This window comes from Pongo pygmaeus, chromosome 10 (assembly GCF_028885625.2).
Source record: "Pongo pygmaeus isolate AG05252 chromosome 10, NHGRI_mPonPyg2-v2.0_pri, whole genome shotgun sequence".
NCBI lineage: Eukaryota > Metazoa > Chordata > Mammalia > Primates > Hominidae > Pongo > Pongo pygmaeus.
In genome coordinates, this window is record NC_072383.2 from 127,800,072 (window position 1) to 127,818,277 (window position 18,206).

The 18,206-nt window shown below is 43.8% G+C and overlaps 1 protein-coding gene across 8 annotated transcripts in view; it reads left to right on the top strand.

Annotated features, from left to right (window-relative positions):
• Positions 1-18,206, top strand: part of GLT1D1 (glycosyltransferase 1 domain containing 1) — a 140,231-nt gene that overhangs the window by 80,716 nt on the left and 41,309 nt on the right. The gene's annotated exons all lie outside the window — the stretch shown is intronic.

The following is an 18,206-nucleotide window of genomic DNA, read 5'->3' on the forward strand; positions in this document are numbered from 1 at the left end:
CAAATTTTGTATTTTTAGTAGAGACGGGGGTTTCACCATGTTGGCCAGGCTGGTCTCGAACTCCTGACCTCCAGTGATCCGCCCACCTCCTCGGCCTCCCAAAGTGCTGGGATTACAGGTGTGAACCACCATGCCCGGCCCTCTTCTACCACTTCTTATGGAACACGGCACCTCCCCTCTTCCGTTTGCCTGCTTCTGAAAGCACAGTCAGTGGAAAAAGTGTTTGTCTTCCCTCCTAAAGTGGCTGTTAGGAATCTTGTCCCTGCAGGGCCAGGAGCTGACTCTGCAGGAGAAGCCACAAGTCCAGAGGCCTCCTCTTTTTATTTGAAAGGGTGAATGTGTGTGGTTTTTTTATTAAAAATAACGTCAGTGAAATGCCTTTATTTTTAAGTGCTGGGAACTAACTAAACACTGTGTTCATGTGAGGATATGTGCACGCATGCGCGCGCGCACACACACACACACACACACACACACACACACATATACACCTGTTGGCCTTGTATGTCCTACAAAATGCATCTCTGTACTTTCTTTCCTTTCCTAATTCTGGAGGGAGGTCATTGCGAAATGGGTTTGAGCAGGGATTGCCATGGCTTTGCCTGTTGAGGGGCTGACTGGGACTTGACATTCCAGGATTAGGGAACAGTCGGGGGCACGGGGCTGCTTGAAGGTGCTGCCGGCTCCTGGCGGCGATGGAAAGCCCCGTCTGGGGAAGCTTTAGCTCCTCCATGATTTCCAGAGATCCCCCCTCTCCATTTCCAAGCTAGTCTAACACATCTGTAACATACCTGATGACAAGATACGTGGTAGGCAAGTACAGGTCCCAGATGAGTCCCCTAGAGCTCACACCCCAACTAGATCGCCGTCCCTGAAACCCCCACATCCCCGTCTGGAGCTGCATGTCCAGCCCAGCACGTTAGCTGGTTTGGGTGGAGCAGAGAACACAAAGTAATGAGAGGAAAGGGTAGCTGGGAGAGGCAGCATTGCAGCAGAGTGTCCCAGACCCTGGTAGGAAGGACTCCAGTGGTCTGAGAGTTTTTTAAATTCATTGCCATAAATTATTAAGAATTCTAAAGCACCTCTTTCACGAGGCACTTTGCTATCTATAATTAAAGCAGTCCTAGGAAATGGAAAAGTGCACCCTTTGGTTATGGATTTGTTGTTTAAGCAAACAGGTCATAAGCGCCAGGTTTGTGCCTGTTTACACGTAGCCCCGAGCTGTCCTGGGATTTGCTGAAACCGAGGCTTCCACATCCAGTCGTGGTTTACAGTGAGGCTGCCGGTCTTCAGCCTCAGTGGGCCTTTAGCAGAAACGAAGGCTCTGGGCACGACCCTAGTTTAAGATCCCTGCCTTGTCGAAGGTCTTTCATATCTAAGGGAAAAGCAACAGCCACCGCCATAAAACCTTGACGTCATCTCAGTGGATGAAATAATTTGAGTTTCTACGTTTCTAAGGCCTCACTGAATCTAACAAATTACAAGCCCCTTCCAACAACTTATTTACTTCTTGATTCCCTCCGTCCCACAGAAGCCTCACAGAATGGGGGCCTCTAGACTTCCCATGTCCCACTGAAACCTCACAGAATGGGTTTCTCTAGATTCCCCCCGTCCCACTGAAGCCTCACAGGATGGGGGCCTCTAGATTCCCCCCGTCCCACTGAAGCCTCACAGGATGGGGGCCTCTAGATTCCCCCCGTCCCACTGAAGCCTCACAGGATGGGGGCCTCTAGATTCCCCCCGTCCCACTGAAGCCTCACAGGATGGGGGCCTCTAGATTCCCCCCGTCCCACTGAAGCCTCACAGGATGGGGGCCTCTAGATTCCCCCCGTCCCACTGAAACCTCACAGGATGGGGGCCTCTAGATTCCCCCCGTCCCACTGAAGCCTCACAGGATGGGGGCCTCTAGATTTCCCATGTCCCACTGAAGCCTCACAGGATGGGGGCCTCTAGATTTCCCATGTCCCACTGAAGCCTCACAGGATGGGGGCCTCTGGGCACGTGTTTCAGTGCCTCGTGCTGCAGATAGGCTGGTGTCTTCGCGTGTTGTTTGTTTTTTAACTGTAAGCAGGAAACCACTCCTGTCTGGGAGAGAGAGCTTTTTAGGAAGTGGGGGAGCCCTGTTTCCTAAAAGCCCTGTGTATCAGTGTCCGTGTGTCAATGCTTTACCAAGGCCAGTTTCCAGTTCCTCAGCCCACGTCACTGAACACAGAGTGGGGAAGCGATGCGGGGAGACACAGGCGGCGCCCGTGCGCAGGCGGAGCCGATTCCCGCGCATTTTACACAGGAACCCGCCACACGCATGCGTACGTCAGAAACACGCTCTGTTAAACAATACACTTTCTTTTACTTCATGCAGTTCATGCATTCTGATTTTTTACATTGTCCCGGGCTGCCCTTTGTGATGATATGCTGTTCTATTCTACGCCATTTTGAGAAATGCTTGTTTTTATTTTACCCCAAAATTGATTTTATAATTTGCTACCTAGGGTGTAGTTTGAAAAGCTGTGACTTGGGCGACCCCCGATGGAGGGTCTGTGTGTGGGTCTGTGGGTGTGTTGGACTCTGGTTAGGGCCAGTGCACTTGCTGCTTCCTTGGGGTGAAATTCTCTCTCTGCAGACCTCAGTCTGGCTCAGATGCCACCCTCTCAGACACCCTTCCCCGACCACTCAGCTGAAACTCCCTCTCTTCCATCATCATTATAACATTTCCAAACATCGATTACTTTTCAGAGTCAAGCATTCAATTTAATTACACTTCTGAATACAGAACTAGGAGGGGACTAAGGCAATTTCATGCTTGAAGTTGACTATTTCCTGCAGTGTGACTAGTGCACGCGCTGAAGATTGGGAGGTGGATCTGAGAAGTGGGCGAGAGGTCAAGTCTTGGGTCACATTAAAATTCTTATTGGAAAGAGTACGGCATGCAACAGATTTAACACCCTGAATCTCACCACTATTTGTGACATCCAACGGGAGCACACTCTGCTTCAGCCCATGTCTTTCTCTGTTAACTGCAAAGCTCAATGAATGAACACACCCTTTAGGTATCAGCTAGACACTTTGGAGGGCTGGAGCTTTTCTAGGTCACGTTCAGTGCCTCTTAGTACAAAATCACATTGACTTACTGTGTCTTCAAAGAGACAGTCTTTATTTATTTTTTTTTAGATGGAGTGTTGCTCTGTTGCCCAGGCTGGAATGAAGTGGCACGATCTCGGCTCACTGCAACCTCCACCCCCTGGGTTCAAACGATTCTCCTTCCAAGTAGCTGGGATTATAGGTACGTGCCACCACACCTGGCTAATTTTTGTATTTTTCGTAGAGATGGGGTTTCGCCATGTTGGCCAGGCTGGTCTCGAACTCCTGACTTCAGGTGATCCGCCCGCCTCGGCCTCCCAGAATGTTAGGATTACAGGTGTGAGCCACTGCGCCCAGCCAGCTTAGTCTATTTTTAGGAGGCAATGGCAGTGCATCTACAGCAGTGTTTCCCTCTTGTCCATTTCTCTCCATGAAGCCCCAATTCGCAGGAGGTCCCAATGAAGAAACCACACCAGCTCAGTCCCGAGCCTCCACCCCAAGCATCAGAAACCACCTCTGGCCCAACGCCAGCGAAAAGCTATTGATTAGAAGAAGACAAGGTCTCACTAAGAGAATTCCTGGGCAGGCTGGCGAGCCAGCTTGGATTTAGGCAGAACCAAGACATTCCAGAGGCCAGGATGTCGCATCAAGAAGCCCTTCATTCAAGGCTTCACACCTGAGAAAATGAGCCCCACCCATGCCTCAGTCTCTGTCATTCTCTTCAAGGAGATGGGGTCCAGGACAGGGTCCTGGAAGTCTCTGTCATTCTCTTCAAGGATGGGGTACAGGAAGAGGGAACTGAATTGTCCCAGCCAGGGTCACAGCCCACCCTTTTGTGAGCCTGGAACAGGACAGGCTGGAGGTGCTTCAGGAAAGGCAAGTACAGGTGGGGTGCGGGCTGTGTGGACTTCTGCACTGGCCATTTCTGGGCGCAGCCAGGAGGCAGTTGATAGTCAAAGCAGCTTTCTTTGAATATCATCTCTCTGCTTTTTAATTTGCATTTTCTACTCTATCAGCGCTTTATAAAATAGTAGAGTAGCCGGGCATGGTGGCTCACGTCTGTAATCCTTTTGGGAGGCTGAGGCAGGCGGATAGCTTGAGGTCAGGTGTTCGAGACCAGGCTGGCCAACATGGTGAAAACCCATCTCTACTAAAATCACAAAAATCGCTGGGTGTGGTGGCACATGCCTGTAATCCCAGCTGCTCAGGAGGCTGAGGCAAGGAAATTGCTTGAACCCGGGAGGCAGAGTTTGCAGTGAGCCAAGATTGTGCCATTGTACTCCAGCCTGGGTGACAGAGTGACTCTGTCTCAAAAAAAAAAAAACAAAATAGTAGAGATGTTCTTAGATTGCCCAAAATGTCGCTGAGGCTGCATATGTTTTATTTATATTTATTTGTTTATGTATTTATTTGTAGAGATGGGATCTCACTATGTTTCTCAGGCTGGTCTGGAAGTCCTGGCCTCAAGCAATCCTCGCACCTTAGCCTCCCAAGTCACTGGTACTGCAGGCTCATGCCACCATGCCTAGCACTGTTTTAGTTTTTAGATGCCATACACATGTTCATTTTTGTGGTAATTCTTAGCAAGAACTTTTTAAAAAGATGGGTTGTAGTCCCGTATGAAATCCACGCAATCATTCAATGCTAACCGCTGGCAAGTTAGTTAACACCCCTAGACCACAACCACATGGCTGTGTAGTAGAGTGGTCACATGCATGTCGTGGATTCTGGATCCAGCTACCTGGGTGCACAGGACTTAACTGCTCTGTCCCTCAGTTTCCCCATCTATAAAATGGGGATGACTGAGCTAATACTATCTGCCTCACAGTTTGCAGCGGGGATTCGATGAGTGAACTCTTGGACGGTGCCTGGAATAGTGCCTGGTTCCTAGGCAGCATCCTGTGAGTGTTAAATAAAATATCTTTTTTTTTTTTTTTTGAGACAGAGTCTCGCTCTGTCACCCAGGCTGGAGTGCAGTGGCCTGATCTCGGCTCACTGCAAGCTCCGCCTCCCGGGTTCACACCATTCTCCGGCCTCAGCCTCCCCAGTAGCTGGGACTACAGGCGCCCGCCACCACGCCCAGCTAATTTTTTGTATTTTTAGTAGAGACGGGGTTTCACCGTGTTAGCCAGGATGGTCTCGATCACCTGAACTCGTGATCCGCCTGTCTCGGCCTCCCAAAGTGCTGGGATTGCAGGCGTGAGCCACCGCGCCTGGCCATAAAATATCTTTTCATGCTGATGTTACCTTTCTGCTTTGACATGCTGAGATTCTGTTTTAGCTGCAGGATGGTTTGAGCGTGGCTTTGGTTTTCTATTAAAGCTTCTTTGATCTCTTAGCTCAACCATTTCAACAAAACATATGGTCTCTGCTTGCAGGCGATCATATGTGGGTGCATTTTCTGGTGCTCTTTGATAAGGAGTGGGGTATGCACATTTGGTTTGAGCATGACAGCTTAATGACTTTCCACAATAACTTCTTATATCAAAGATTACTTCCCTTAAGCCTAGGAGTTGTAACAATATATTTTGCTAGAAAATAAATAAGCTTGGAAGGAGGAAATGAGAATTTTCATTGTGGCTTGAGATGCTTTTGCCCTTTAAAATTTCATGACATGTGCTTTCATTAAATAAAAATATCCCCCCTTCTTTTTTTCTTTATCTTGCACTTTGTTCCACGTGGCTTCACTAAGAGATTTGAAAGTGAACTGATGTGGAAGGTAAATCCAGAAAAATTTAATGCAGTTTTTAGTTTCAACTTGAAAGTTGCTGTTATGCCTTAAGTTTTAGATGAAGTGTTTTTGTGGTCTTATAAAATTTGATTTCTTTCCTTGATAAATTATTTTTCCTTAGTTATTCATGAGAGCAGAAGCATGCTAATAAAATTAAAAATAAGAGAAATTCCTAACTAAAAATACTCATAAAATGTGATTTTGAAAATTAATATGTAGAGCCCAAAAAAGGCCTTCATTGGACTGTGTGCTTTTTCATGATAAGATGTTAGGGTTAAAGGATAATTCAGTTGTTTAGGATAATTCAAGCAAAAGGCATCAGAAATGGCAAATGGAAAGGTGGGGTCTGCTGGAAATCATTCTTTTTGCAGATCTTATGAGCATAGAACTGTATGCAGGGCCCTGTGCATGGCCTTGGGAGGAACATGGAGATAGGAGGAGGAGGTGGGCAAGTATCAAAAGAGGTTGGCCCCTGTGGTAGGAGGTGTTACAATAGCATGGGGTGGAGATGTTACTTCTGGACAGGGTGATGGGAAGGTGTCTCAGAGAGGGGGCATTGCCTGCATCTCAGAGTATGAATAGGTTTTGGGCACAGAGGATGACATTCCTGGTAGAGAGAATACAGGGACACAGACACTGATATGGTTTGGCTGTGTCCCCACCCAAATCTCATCTTCAATTGCAATCCCATAATCTCCACGTGTCATGGGAGGTAGTTTAATCATGGGGGTGGTTACCCTCATGCTGTTCTTGTGATAGTAAGTTCTCGGGATCTGATGGTTTTATAAGGGGCTTTCCCCCTTCACTCTGCACTTCTCCTTGCTGCTGCCATGTGAAGAAAGACGTGTTTGCTTCCCTTCCACCATGACTGTAAGCTTCCAGAGGCCTCCCCAGCCCATTGGAGCTGTGAGTCAATTAAACCTCTTTCCTTTGTAAATTATGCAGTCTTGAATATGTCTTTATTAACAGTGTGAGAACAGACTAATACGGACACGGATGGGGTGTAGTGGGTAAATTAATAAGTAGGTAGGCTTTCCAGAATCGACATGAGCTTATGAACTATATCTGAGGAAATACTTTGAACAGAAACTAGAGAGGCAGCAGAGCATAGTTTTACAAATTCAGCCCCAGGAGTCAGCCTGAATGTGAATACTGGCTCAGCAACTTCTAACTGTGTGATCCTGGTTAAGTTATAGAACTCTCTGAGCTTCAGTGTCTTCATGTGTAAAAGGCGGGTAATGATAACCAGGTTGTTGGAAGAAATAAGCTAATGCGTGTGAAGGACTTAGCATATGTTCTGCACAGAGTAGGTGGCCGAGAAGTATTAACTATTAATAGCAACAACAGCAATAAACAAAAAAATTGTGTATGGCTATGAATTTTTCTCTTGAAATAGATTTCTAGGAATTCTTTTAAATTTTCTTATGCATCCAAATTGGCTGAAGGCTAACAGCAAATTTTCAGTGACTTAGTGATCTCAGGGATGTCAACGAGCTTAGCATTACCAATCCTTTGGGTTAAGTCTCAGGCTTTCTGGTCATCTGAAGGAATTGGGGTTTAATATACACATGAAACATCTCCTTGCCAGAAGAAACAGAAATAAAGTTTCTAGAAAGCAGCATTATTTCAGCTAGTGTTATAAACTGTTGGGATATCATCATATTCTTCAAACCAACTTGGTTTGTAACTCATGATGCCTACTGGTAAAGTGTAAATGAGAATAGAAGTTGAATATACCTTCATTCCCGACTCATCAGGAGTAGCAGCTGGGAAGAAACTGCAGGCATAGCATTAGCAAAATGTGTTTAGACCCTCTGCCTGTATCTTTGAATAAATGCTTAGAATTTTGTGTTACACTTGCATACATTTAGGAATTTTTTTTCAGTATTTTAAAATTCTATTCATTGTCGATAAGACCAGGAGAGGCATGGGTGTTGGTTGTTTTGTTGAAGACTTTGCTGTTGGATGAGCCAGATATGATAACTGTATTCTGCAGCTTTGTCCTGAGTGGGCTGGAAAAGGTGAAACAGCACCCTAGGAAGGTCCTCTCATCACCTCAGTAAGCAAACTTACCTGAGGCCAGATCGTTGCACAAGATGAGATCATTGCACAAGACGAGGTTGCATAAGATGATGTCGTGTCACGGCGAGGTTTCTGGTGGTGAGGAGTGTGGCTGCTGCCCCTGGGAATCCAGGGGTTCCTTTCAGGCAATCAGGGAGCTTCTCTCTACCTCCCAGTTCTGGAGTCTTCAGAAATGTGGCGGTGTCACTTAATCTCAGATGTGTACTTAATCTCAAAAGTACACATTTGAGGCCAGGTGCAGCAGCTCACACCTGTAATCCTAGCACTTTGGGAGGCCAGGGTGGGTGGATCACTTAAGGTCAGGAGTTCGAGACCAGCCTGGCCAATATGGCAAAACTCTGTCACTACTAAAAAAAAAAAAAAAAAAAGTACATATTTGAGATTAAGCTCAGCCGGGCACAGTGGCTCATGCTTGTAATCCCAGCCCTTTGGGAGGCCGAGGCAGGAGGATCACTTGAGCCCAGGAGTTCGAGACCAGCCTGGGCCACATAGTGAGACCCTGTGTTAGTTCTCCCACTGCTATAAAGAACTACCTGAGACTGGATAATTTATAAAGAAAACAGGTTTAATTGGCTCAAGTTCCTCAGGCTGTATAAGAAGCACAGCCAGCAAATGCCTCAGGAAACTTGCAATCACAGTGGAAGGCGAAGGGGAAGTAGGCGCATCTCACACGTCTGGGTCAGGAGGAAAAGCGCGAGGCTGGAGGTGCCACACACATTTAAACAGCCAAATCTCCTGAGAACTCCATCATGAGACAACACTGGGGGATGGTGCTAAATTGTTAGAAACCACCCCCATGATCCAATCACCTCCTACCAGGCCCCACCTCCAACACTGGGGATTACAATTTAACAGGAGATTTGGGTGGGGACACAGATTCAAACCGTATCAGACCCCGTTTTTAATATATGTATATATATCTTATATATGTACACATATATGTGTACATATATAAGATTAAGCTTATGGATTATTTTGTATTGGTGTTGCCGTCTGTAGCTCTCAACAGATGTATTTTGTATTGTATTGTAGCTCTCAATAGATGTATTTTGTATTGGTGGTGCCATCCGTATTGGTATTGTGTTGGTATTTTGTATTGGTGGTGCCGTCTGTAGCTCTCATTGTTATTTTCTTCTAGTATTTTTCTAATAAGACTTTGACATTTGACTTTTTTCTTCTGCAACACGTATAGCAGTTACTGTGTCCCAGGCACAGTTCTAACAGCAACCAGAGAGGCGGCAGAGCATAGTTTTACAAATTCAGCCCCTGGGGTCAGCCTGAATGTGAATACAGGCTCAGCTCAGCGCTTCATGTCTTCTAAGTCATTTACTCCTCTGAGCAATCTCAAGGTGCTAGAGTTCTCACTGTACAAATGAGCAAACTGACACGCAGGGAGGTCCGTTAATGTGCATGAGGCTAGTTTGGTGCCTGGGTGGCCTTGACCCTGGCCCTCTATATCCGGAGTCCCCTCAGTCTGCTGCTGCCTCTTTCTGGCTTCCACACATCCACTACGAGTTTGCTTAAAAACTTCTGGCCTGTCTTTGAGGAGCGATAAGTTTGAACACATTGTTATTAATTTTTGCATGAATTCAACAAGTGTGTTATTAGCCTTCAGGAATGCAACAGGATGGAAATAATCCCTGCCCCAAAGCACCTGTTCCTTCCAGATGCAAAGTAGGAGTCAAGTTGGGACTGGAGGATGTTAGGTTGTGACTAATGAAAAGGCTGCCCCTAGGCTTTAAAAAGTTGAGGTGGAATTCACATGCCACGAAATTCACCATTTTAGAGTGTACAAGCCAGTGGGTTTTAGTCTATTCACAAAGTTGTGCAACCATCACACCTATCTCATTCCTGAATATTTTTTCTCACCCCAAGAGGATACCCTCTATCCACTGAGCAGTCGCTTCCCATTTCCCCCTCACCCCAATAACTCCTAATTAGATCCTAAGCAACCCCTGGGTAACCGCTAATCTACTTTCCGTCTCTGTGATTTGCCTGCTCTGACCATTTCATAGACGTGGAATCATACACTCTGTGGTCTTTTCTGTCTGGTGTAACTCATGTGGCATCGTGTTTTCCAAGCTCACCCTTGTTGCGGCCTAAGTCGGCACTTCCTTGTCACGGCTGAGTGGCACTCCTTTGTATGGATGGGCATGTCATGCTTACTCATTCATCAGCTGATGATCAGATCCTGGCCCTTCAAACTGTTTCTGAGAAGTCATCCTGTTAAAAAATATTTTGATATGGTCAGACCTTTGGTCATAGACTTACTAAGGATTCCAACCTATTCGGCCTGAATGATTTTATGACAAAATCCTTCTGCACCATTTAAGCAACACTTCCACTGCAATATTGGGTGGTTGTCAAATTGTCCCATTTCTGGAAACAACTCTGTCTCAAGACCTTAAGTTGGCTGAAGGGTTCTCACTCACCACACTCAGGTGTAACCATACAGGCTCCTAACCAGAGCCTATATGTATTCTTTGGAACATTCTCTCTCTTCCTTCTCTCTATTTTTTTTTTTTTTTTTTTTTTTTGAGACAGAGTCTCGCTCTGTTACCCAGGCTGGAGTGCAATGCAGTTGTCTCGACTCACTGCAACCTCCGCCCCCCAGGTTCAAGCGATTCTTCCGCTTCAGTTTCCCAAGTAGCTGGGATTACAGGTGCTCACTCTACCCCCACGCCTGGTCAATTTTTGTGTTTTTAGTAGAGACAGGCTTTCACCATGTTGGCCAGCAGGCGGGTCTCGAACTCCTGATCACATGATCCCCCCTCCTCGGCCTCCCAAAATGCTGGGATTACAGGCATGAGCCACCAGCGTGAGCCACCGTGCCCGGTCTCTCTCTCTCTCTCTCTTTTTTTTTTTTTTTTACTATTATTGTTTTCATTATTTAATAGCTGGGCTCATAGTACCATTTCCTATTTATTTTTTTCCCTCTCTGAATTGTTGAGTCTGGCTCTGCTGCCATTCGATGTAATTCCTGGAGACTTAACCTCATTTCAGGCTTTTGCTAACATGTGTCTTTCCCCCCCACCCCCCAACTGTTTTAAGGTTATTTATTAGAACACAGTCATTCAGAAGCCATGGGGACATCAGGCAGCAGGAAGGAAGGTGGGGGAGCAGGCCCTGGGAAGGACCAAGGACAAAGTTATAGCCACAGTTAGGAAATTTCATTTTATTCTGATAAAGACTAATGTATGCCTGATAACCTAGTGATAATCCACAAGTTTGGTAGTTCACAACGTTTTTAGAAAGCACATACGATTAACATTTAAATAAGGCATTATAGAAAGTTGTATAAAGAATGAAGTGTTTACTATAGTTCTTTTAAGAAACTTTGGTTCTTCTTGAAAGATCGATGCATTTTTAAAATATCAGAAGAAAAGGAAAATAAAATTTTTCCCCCAAAAATACATAAGAACTGCTTACTGGCACTTGTATTTTAAGTACCTGGGAAAAAAAATGGAACAGATTTTTAAAGGCAATTAATAACAGCTTGTACGAGGGCTTGTTTCATTTGATTTGGGACCAAGTGAAGTTAAGAGTAAATACGCCATGGAAGACACCATCGGATTTTTCGTCCACCTCTCATACTGCCCCACTTCTCCCAGACCACACAGCCCATCAGCAGCCATCCTTGCTGTCCACTCAGGAATCACTTTAGATTCCAATTTTGTTTGTTTGTTTGTTTGTTTGTTTGTTTGTTTTGAGACAGAGTCTCGCTCGGCCCCCAGGCTGGAGTGCAGTGGCGCGATCTCGGCTCACTGCAACCTCCGCCTCCTGGGTTCAAGTGATTCCCCTGCCTCAGCCTCCTGAGTAGCTGGGGCTACAGGCGTCTGCTACCACGCCCGAGTAATTTTTTGTATTTTAGTAGAGATGGGGTTTCACCATGTTGGCCAGGATAGTCTCGATCTCCTGACCTCATGATCCACCCGCCTCAGCCTCCCAAAGTGCTGGGATTATAGGCGTTAGTCACCACGCCCGGCCTAGATTCCAATTTTTAAATGGTTTCTCAGATGACACCAACAGAGTTCTTTCCCTTTAAGGTGGCAGTGAATGCTAACAGGTATCGATTTCTTTGATCAGGAACAAAGAACTCCTTCAGGAAACTCACTTACTGGTCCTTGTTAACCTATTGTGTAAATTCTTTTTATTGGCACACCTGTTTACTAATTATGATTGATTGCTATTTATGCCAAGGGAGCATTTCCCAGGCATGTCTCATCTATTTACTAACGACAAAGTGTGTTTACTTTATTTACATAGTGCCACAGGTTTTCTCTTTTCTCTCTCTTTTTTTTTGGCAGGCAGTGGCACTATAACTTGTTATTTATCAGGGCAGATCATACATTTGGATCAAAAAGAGAAACCGGCAAGTAGATCCTAAAACACATTTCTTAACCTGAGTCACATCTGAAAACATATAGATTTTAATTACATTTTGTTGAAAATTCCTTCAACTTTGGTGCTTGTCCAAGGACTTATAATGTCAATTTCTGACATAAATCATAACCCTCAGTACATATGTATTTTCAAAGGAAATAAGTCATCTTAAAGTAATATTCTTCTATATGCTAATGGATACATTTTTGTAGCAAATTGAAAATTCTGAGTAAACTGAAGGTATGCTTAACAACAAAATAAACACAGCACATATGGTTAGCATATACATTTCTTAGTAGCAGAGGATTTGTGTCTTACAACAAATCTGTAAACCCAGTTGCTTTCTTTCTGGCATTTTATATTGTGTCTCACCATATTCCACAACGCTGGAGATGTCTTTTGTGGCATCGATCTGTGCAAACATTTCTGATCACATATTTTCCCCCAATGACATGTAACTTTTTTTTCTTTCTTTCTTTCTTTTATTATTATTATACTTTAAGTTTTAGGGTACATGTGCACAATGCGCAGGTTAGTTACATATGTAAACATGTGCCATGCTGGTGTGCTGCACCCATTAACTCATCATTTAGCATTAGGTATATCTCCTAATGCTATCCCTCCCCGCTCCGCCCGCCCCACAACAGTCCCCAGAGTGTGGTGTTCTCCTTCCTGTGTCCATGTGTTCTCATTGTTCAATTCCCATCTATGAGTGAGAACATGCAGTGTTTGGTTTTTTGTCCTTGCAATAGTTTACTGAGAATGATGATTTCCAATTTCATCCATGTCCCTACAAAGGACATGAACTCATCATTTTTTATGGCTGCATAGTATTCCATGGTGTATATATGCCACATTTTCTTAATCCAGTCTATCATTGTTGGACATTTGGGTTGGCTCCAAGTCTCTGCTGTTGTGAATAGTGCCACAATAAACATACGTGTGCATGTGTCTTTATAGCAGCATGATTTATAGTCCTTTGGGTATATACCCAGTAATGGGATGGCTGGGTCAAATGGTATTTCTAGTTCTAGATCCCTGAGGAATCGCCACACTGACTTCCACAATGGTTGAACTAGTTTACAGTCCCACCAACAGTGTAACAGTGTTCCTATTTCTCCACCTCCTCTCCAGCACCTGTTGTTTCCTGACTTTTTAATGATGGCCATTCTAACTGGTGTGAGATGGTATCTCATTGTGGTTTTGATTTGCATTTCTCTGATGGCCAGTGATGATGAGCACTTTTTCATGTGTCTTTTGGCTGCATAAATGTCTTCTTTTGAGAAGTGTCTGTTCATATCCTTTGCCTACTTTTTGATGGTGTTGTTTGTTTTTTTCTTGTAAATTTGTTGGAGTTCATTGTAGATTCTGGATAATAGCCCTTTGTCAGATGAGTAGGTTGCGAAAATTTTCTCCCATCCTGTAGGTTGCCTGTTCACTCTGATGGTAGTTTCTTTTGCTGTGCAGAAGCTCTTGAGTTTAATTAGATCCCATTTGTCAATTTTGGCTTTTGTTGCCATTGCTTTTGGTGTTTTAGACATGAAGTCCTTGCCCATGCCTATGTCCTGAATGGTAATGCCTAGGTTTTCTTCTAGGGTTTTTATGGTTTTAGGTCTAACATGTAAGTCTTTAATCCGTCTTGAATTAATTTTTGTATAAGGTGTAAGGAAGGGATCCAGTTTCAGCTTTCTACATATGGCTAGCCAGTTTTCCCAGCACCATTTATTAAATAGGGAATCCTTTCCCCATTGCTTGTTTTTCTCAGGTTTGTCAAAGATCAGATAGTTGTAGATATGAGGCGTTATTTCTGATGGCTCTGTTCTGTTCCATTGATCTATATCTCTGTTTTGGTACCAGTACCATGCTGTTTTGGTTACTGTAGCCTTGTAGTATAGTTTGAAGTCAGGTAGTGTGATGCCTCCAGCTTCGTTCTTTTGGCTTAGGATTGGCCTGGCGATGCGGGCTCTTTTTTGGTTCCATATGAACTTTAAAGTAGTTTTTTCCAATTCTGTGAAGAAAGTCATTGGTAGCTTGATGGGGATGGCATTGAATCTATAAATGACCTTGGGCAGTATGGCCATTTTCATGATATTGATTCTTCCTACCCATGAGCATGGAATGTTCTTCCATTTGTTTGTATCCTCTTTTATTTCATTGAGCAGTGGTTTGTAGTTCTCCTTGAAGAGGTCCTTCACGTCCCTTGTAAGTTGGATTCCTAAGTATTTTATTCTCTTTGAAGCAATTGTGAATGGGAGTTCACTCATGATTTGGCTCTCTGTTTGTCTGTTATTGGTGTATAAGAATGCTTGTGATTTTTGCACATTGATTTTGTATCCTGAGACTTTGCTGAAGTTGCTTATCAGCTTAAGGAGATTTTGGGCTGAGACGATGGGGTTTTCTACATATACAATCATGTCATCTGCAAACAGGGACAATTTGACTTCCTCTTTTCCTAATTGAATACCCTTTATTTCCTTCTCCTGCCTAATTGCCCTGGCCAGAACTTCCAACACTATGTTGAGTAGGAGTGGTGAGAGAGGGCATCCCTGTCTTGTGCCAGTTTTCAAAGGGAATGCTTCCAGTTTTTGCCCATTCAGTATGATATTGGCTGTGGGTTTGTCATAGATAGCTCTTATTATTTTGAGATACGTCCCATCAATACCTAATTTATTGAGAGTTTTTAGCATGAAAGGTTGTTGAATTTTGTCAAAGGCCTTTTCTGCATCTATTGAGATAAACATGTGGTTTTTGTCTTTGATTCTGTTTATATGCTGGATTACATTTATTGATTTGCGTATATTGAACCAGCCTTGCAACCCAGGGACTTGATCATGGTGGATAAGCTTTTTGATGTGCTGCTGGATTTGGTTTGCCAGTATTTTATTGAGGATTTTTGCATCAATGTTCATCAAGGATATGGGTCTAAAATTCTCTTTTTTGGTTGTGTCTCTGCCCGGCTTTGGTATCAGGATGATGCTGGCCTCATAAAATGAGTTAGGGAGGATTCCCTCTTTTTCTATTGATTGGAATAGTTTCAGAAGGAATGGTACCAGTTCCTCCTTGTACCTCTGGTAGAATTCGGCTGTGAATCCATCTGGTCCTGGACTCTTTTTCTTTGGTAAGCTATTGATTATTGCCACAATTTCAGATCCTGTTATTGGTCTATTCAGAGATTCAACTTCTTCCTGGTTTAGTCTTGGGAGGGTGTATGTGTCAAGGAATTTATCCATTTCTTCTAGACTTTCTAGTTTATTTGCATAGAGGTGTTTGTAGTATTCTCTGATGGTAGTTTGTATTTCTGTGGGATCGGTGGTGATATCCCCTTTATCATTTTTTATTGCGTCTATTTGATTCTTCTATCTTTTTTCTTTATTAGTCTTGCTAGTGGTCTATCAATTTTGTTGATCCTTTCAAAAAACCAGCTCCTGGATTCATTTATTTTTTGAACGGTTTTTTTTTGTCTCTATTTCCTTCAGTTCTGCTCTGATTTTAGTTATTTCTTGCCTTCTGCTAGCTTTTGAATGTGTTTGCTCTTGCTTTTCTAGTTCTTTTAATTGTGATGTTAGGGTGTCAATTTTAGATCTTTCCTGCTTTCTCTTGTGGGCATTTAGTGCTATAAATTTCCCTCTACACACTGCTTTGAATGCATCCCAGAGATTCTGGTATGCTGTGTGTTGGTTCTTGTTGGTTTCAAAAAACATCTTTATTTCTGCCTTCATTTCGTTACGTACCCAGTAGTCCTTCCGGAGCAGGTTGTTCAGTTTCCATGTAGTTGAGTGATTTTGAGTGAGTTTCTTAATCCTGAGTTCTAGTTTGATTGCACTGTGGCCTGAGAGACAGTTTCTTATAATTTCTGTTCCTTTACATTTGCTGAGGAGAGCTTTACTTCCAAGTATGTGGTCAATTTTGGAATAGGTGTGGTGTGGTGCTGAAAAAAATGTATATTCTGTTGATTTGGGGTGGGGAGTTCTGTAGAGGTCTATTAGTTCTGCTTGGTGCAGAGCTGAGTTCAATTCCTGGGTATCCTTGTTAACTTTCTGTCCCGTTGATCTGTCTAATGTTGACAGTGGGGTGTTAAAGTCTCCCATTATTATTGTGTGGGAGTCTAAGTCTCTTTGTAGGTCACTCAGGACTTGCTTTATGAATCTGGGTGCTCCTGTATTGGGTGCATATATATTTAGGATAGTTAGCTCTTCTTGTTGAATTGATCCCTTTACCATTATGTAATGGCCTTCTTTGTCTCTTTTGATCTTTGTTGGTTTAAAGTCTGTTTTATCAGAGACTAGGATTGCAACCCCTGCCTTTTTTTGTTTTCCATTTGCTTGGTAGATCTTCCTCCATCCTTTTATTTTGAGCCTATGTGTGTCTCTGCACATGAGATGGGTTTCCTGAATACAGCACACTGATGGATCTTGACTCTTTATCCAATTTGCCAGTCTGTGTCTTTTAATTGGAGCATTTAGTCCATTTACATTTAAAGTTAATATTGTTATGTGTGAATTTGATCCTGTCATTATGATGTTAGCTTGTTATTTTGCTCGTTAGTTGATGCAGTTTCTTCCTAGTCTCGATGGTCTTTACATTTTGGCATGATTTTGCAGCGGCTGGTACCGGTTGTGCCTTTCCATGTTCAGTGCTTCCTTCAGGAGCTCTTTTAGGGCAGGCCTGGTGGTGACAAAGTCTCTCAGCATTTGCTTTTCTGTAAAATATTTTATTTCTCCTTCGCTTATGAAGCTTAGTTTGGCTGGATATGAAATTCTGGGTTGAAATTCTTTTCTTTAAGAATGTTGAATATTGGCCCCCACTCTCTTCTGGCTTGTAGAGTTTCTGCTGAGGGATCCACTGTTAGTCTGATGGGCTTCCCTTTGTGGGTAACCCGACCTTTCTCTCTGGCTGCCCTTAACATTTTTTCCTTCATTTCAGCTTTGGTGAATCTGACAATTATGTGTCTTGGAGTTGCTCTTCTCGAGGAGTATCTTTGTGGCGTTCTCTGTATTTCCTGAATCAGAATGTTGGCCTGCCTTGCTAGACTGGGGAAGTTCTCCTGGATAATATCCTGCAGAGTGTTTTCTTACTTCGTTCCATTCTCCCCATCACTTTCAGGTACACCAGTCAGACGTAGATTTGGTCTTTTCACATAGTCCCATATTTCTTGGAGGCTTTGTTCATTTCTTTTTATTCTTTTTTCTCTAAACTTCCCTTCTTGCTTCATTTCATTCATTTCCTCTTCCATCACTAATACCCTTTCTTCTAGTTGATCACATCAGCTCCTGAGGCTTCTGCATTCTTCACGTAGTTCTCGAGCTTTGGCTTTCAGCTCCATCAGCTCCTTTAAGCACTTCTCTGTATTGGTTATTCTAGTTATACATTCGTCTAAATTTTTTTCAAAGTTTTCAACTTCTTTGCCTTTGGTTTGAATTTCTTACTGTAGCTCGGAGTAGTTTGATCGTCTGAAGCCTTCTTCTCTCAACTCGTCAAAGTCATTCTCCGTCCAGCTTTGTTTCATTGCTGGTGAGGAACTGCGTTCCTTTGGAGGAGGAGAGGCGCTCTGCTTTTTAGAGTTCCCAGTTTTTCTGCTCTGTTTTTTCCCCATCTTTGTGGTTTTATCTACTTTTGATCTTTGATGATGGTGATGTACAGATGGGTTTTTGGTGTGGATTTTCTTTCTGTTTGCTAGTTTTCCTTCTAACAGACAGGACCCTCAGCTGCAGGTCTGTTGGAGTACCCGGCCGTGTGAGATGTCAGTCTGCCCCAGCTGGGGGGTGCCTCCCAGTTAGCCTGCTTGGGGGTCAGGGGTCAGGGACCCACTTGAGGGGGCAGTCTGCCTGTTCTCAGATCTCCAGCTGCGTCCTGGGAGAACCACTGCTCTCCTCAAAGCTGTCAGACAGGGACATTTAAGTCTGCAGAGGTTACTGCTGTCTTTTTGTTTGTC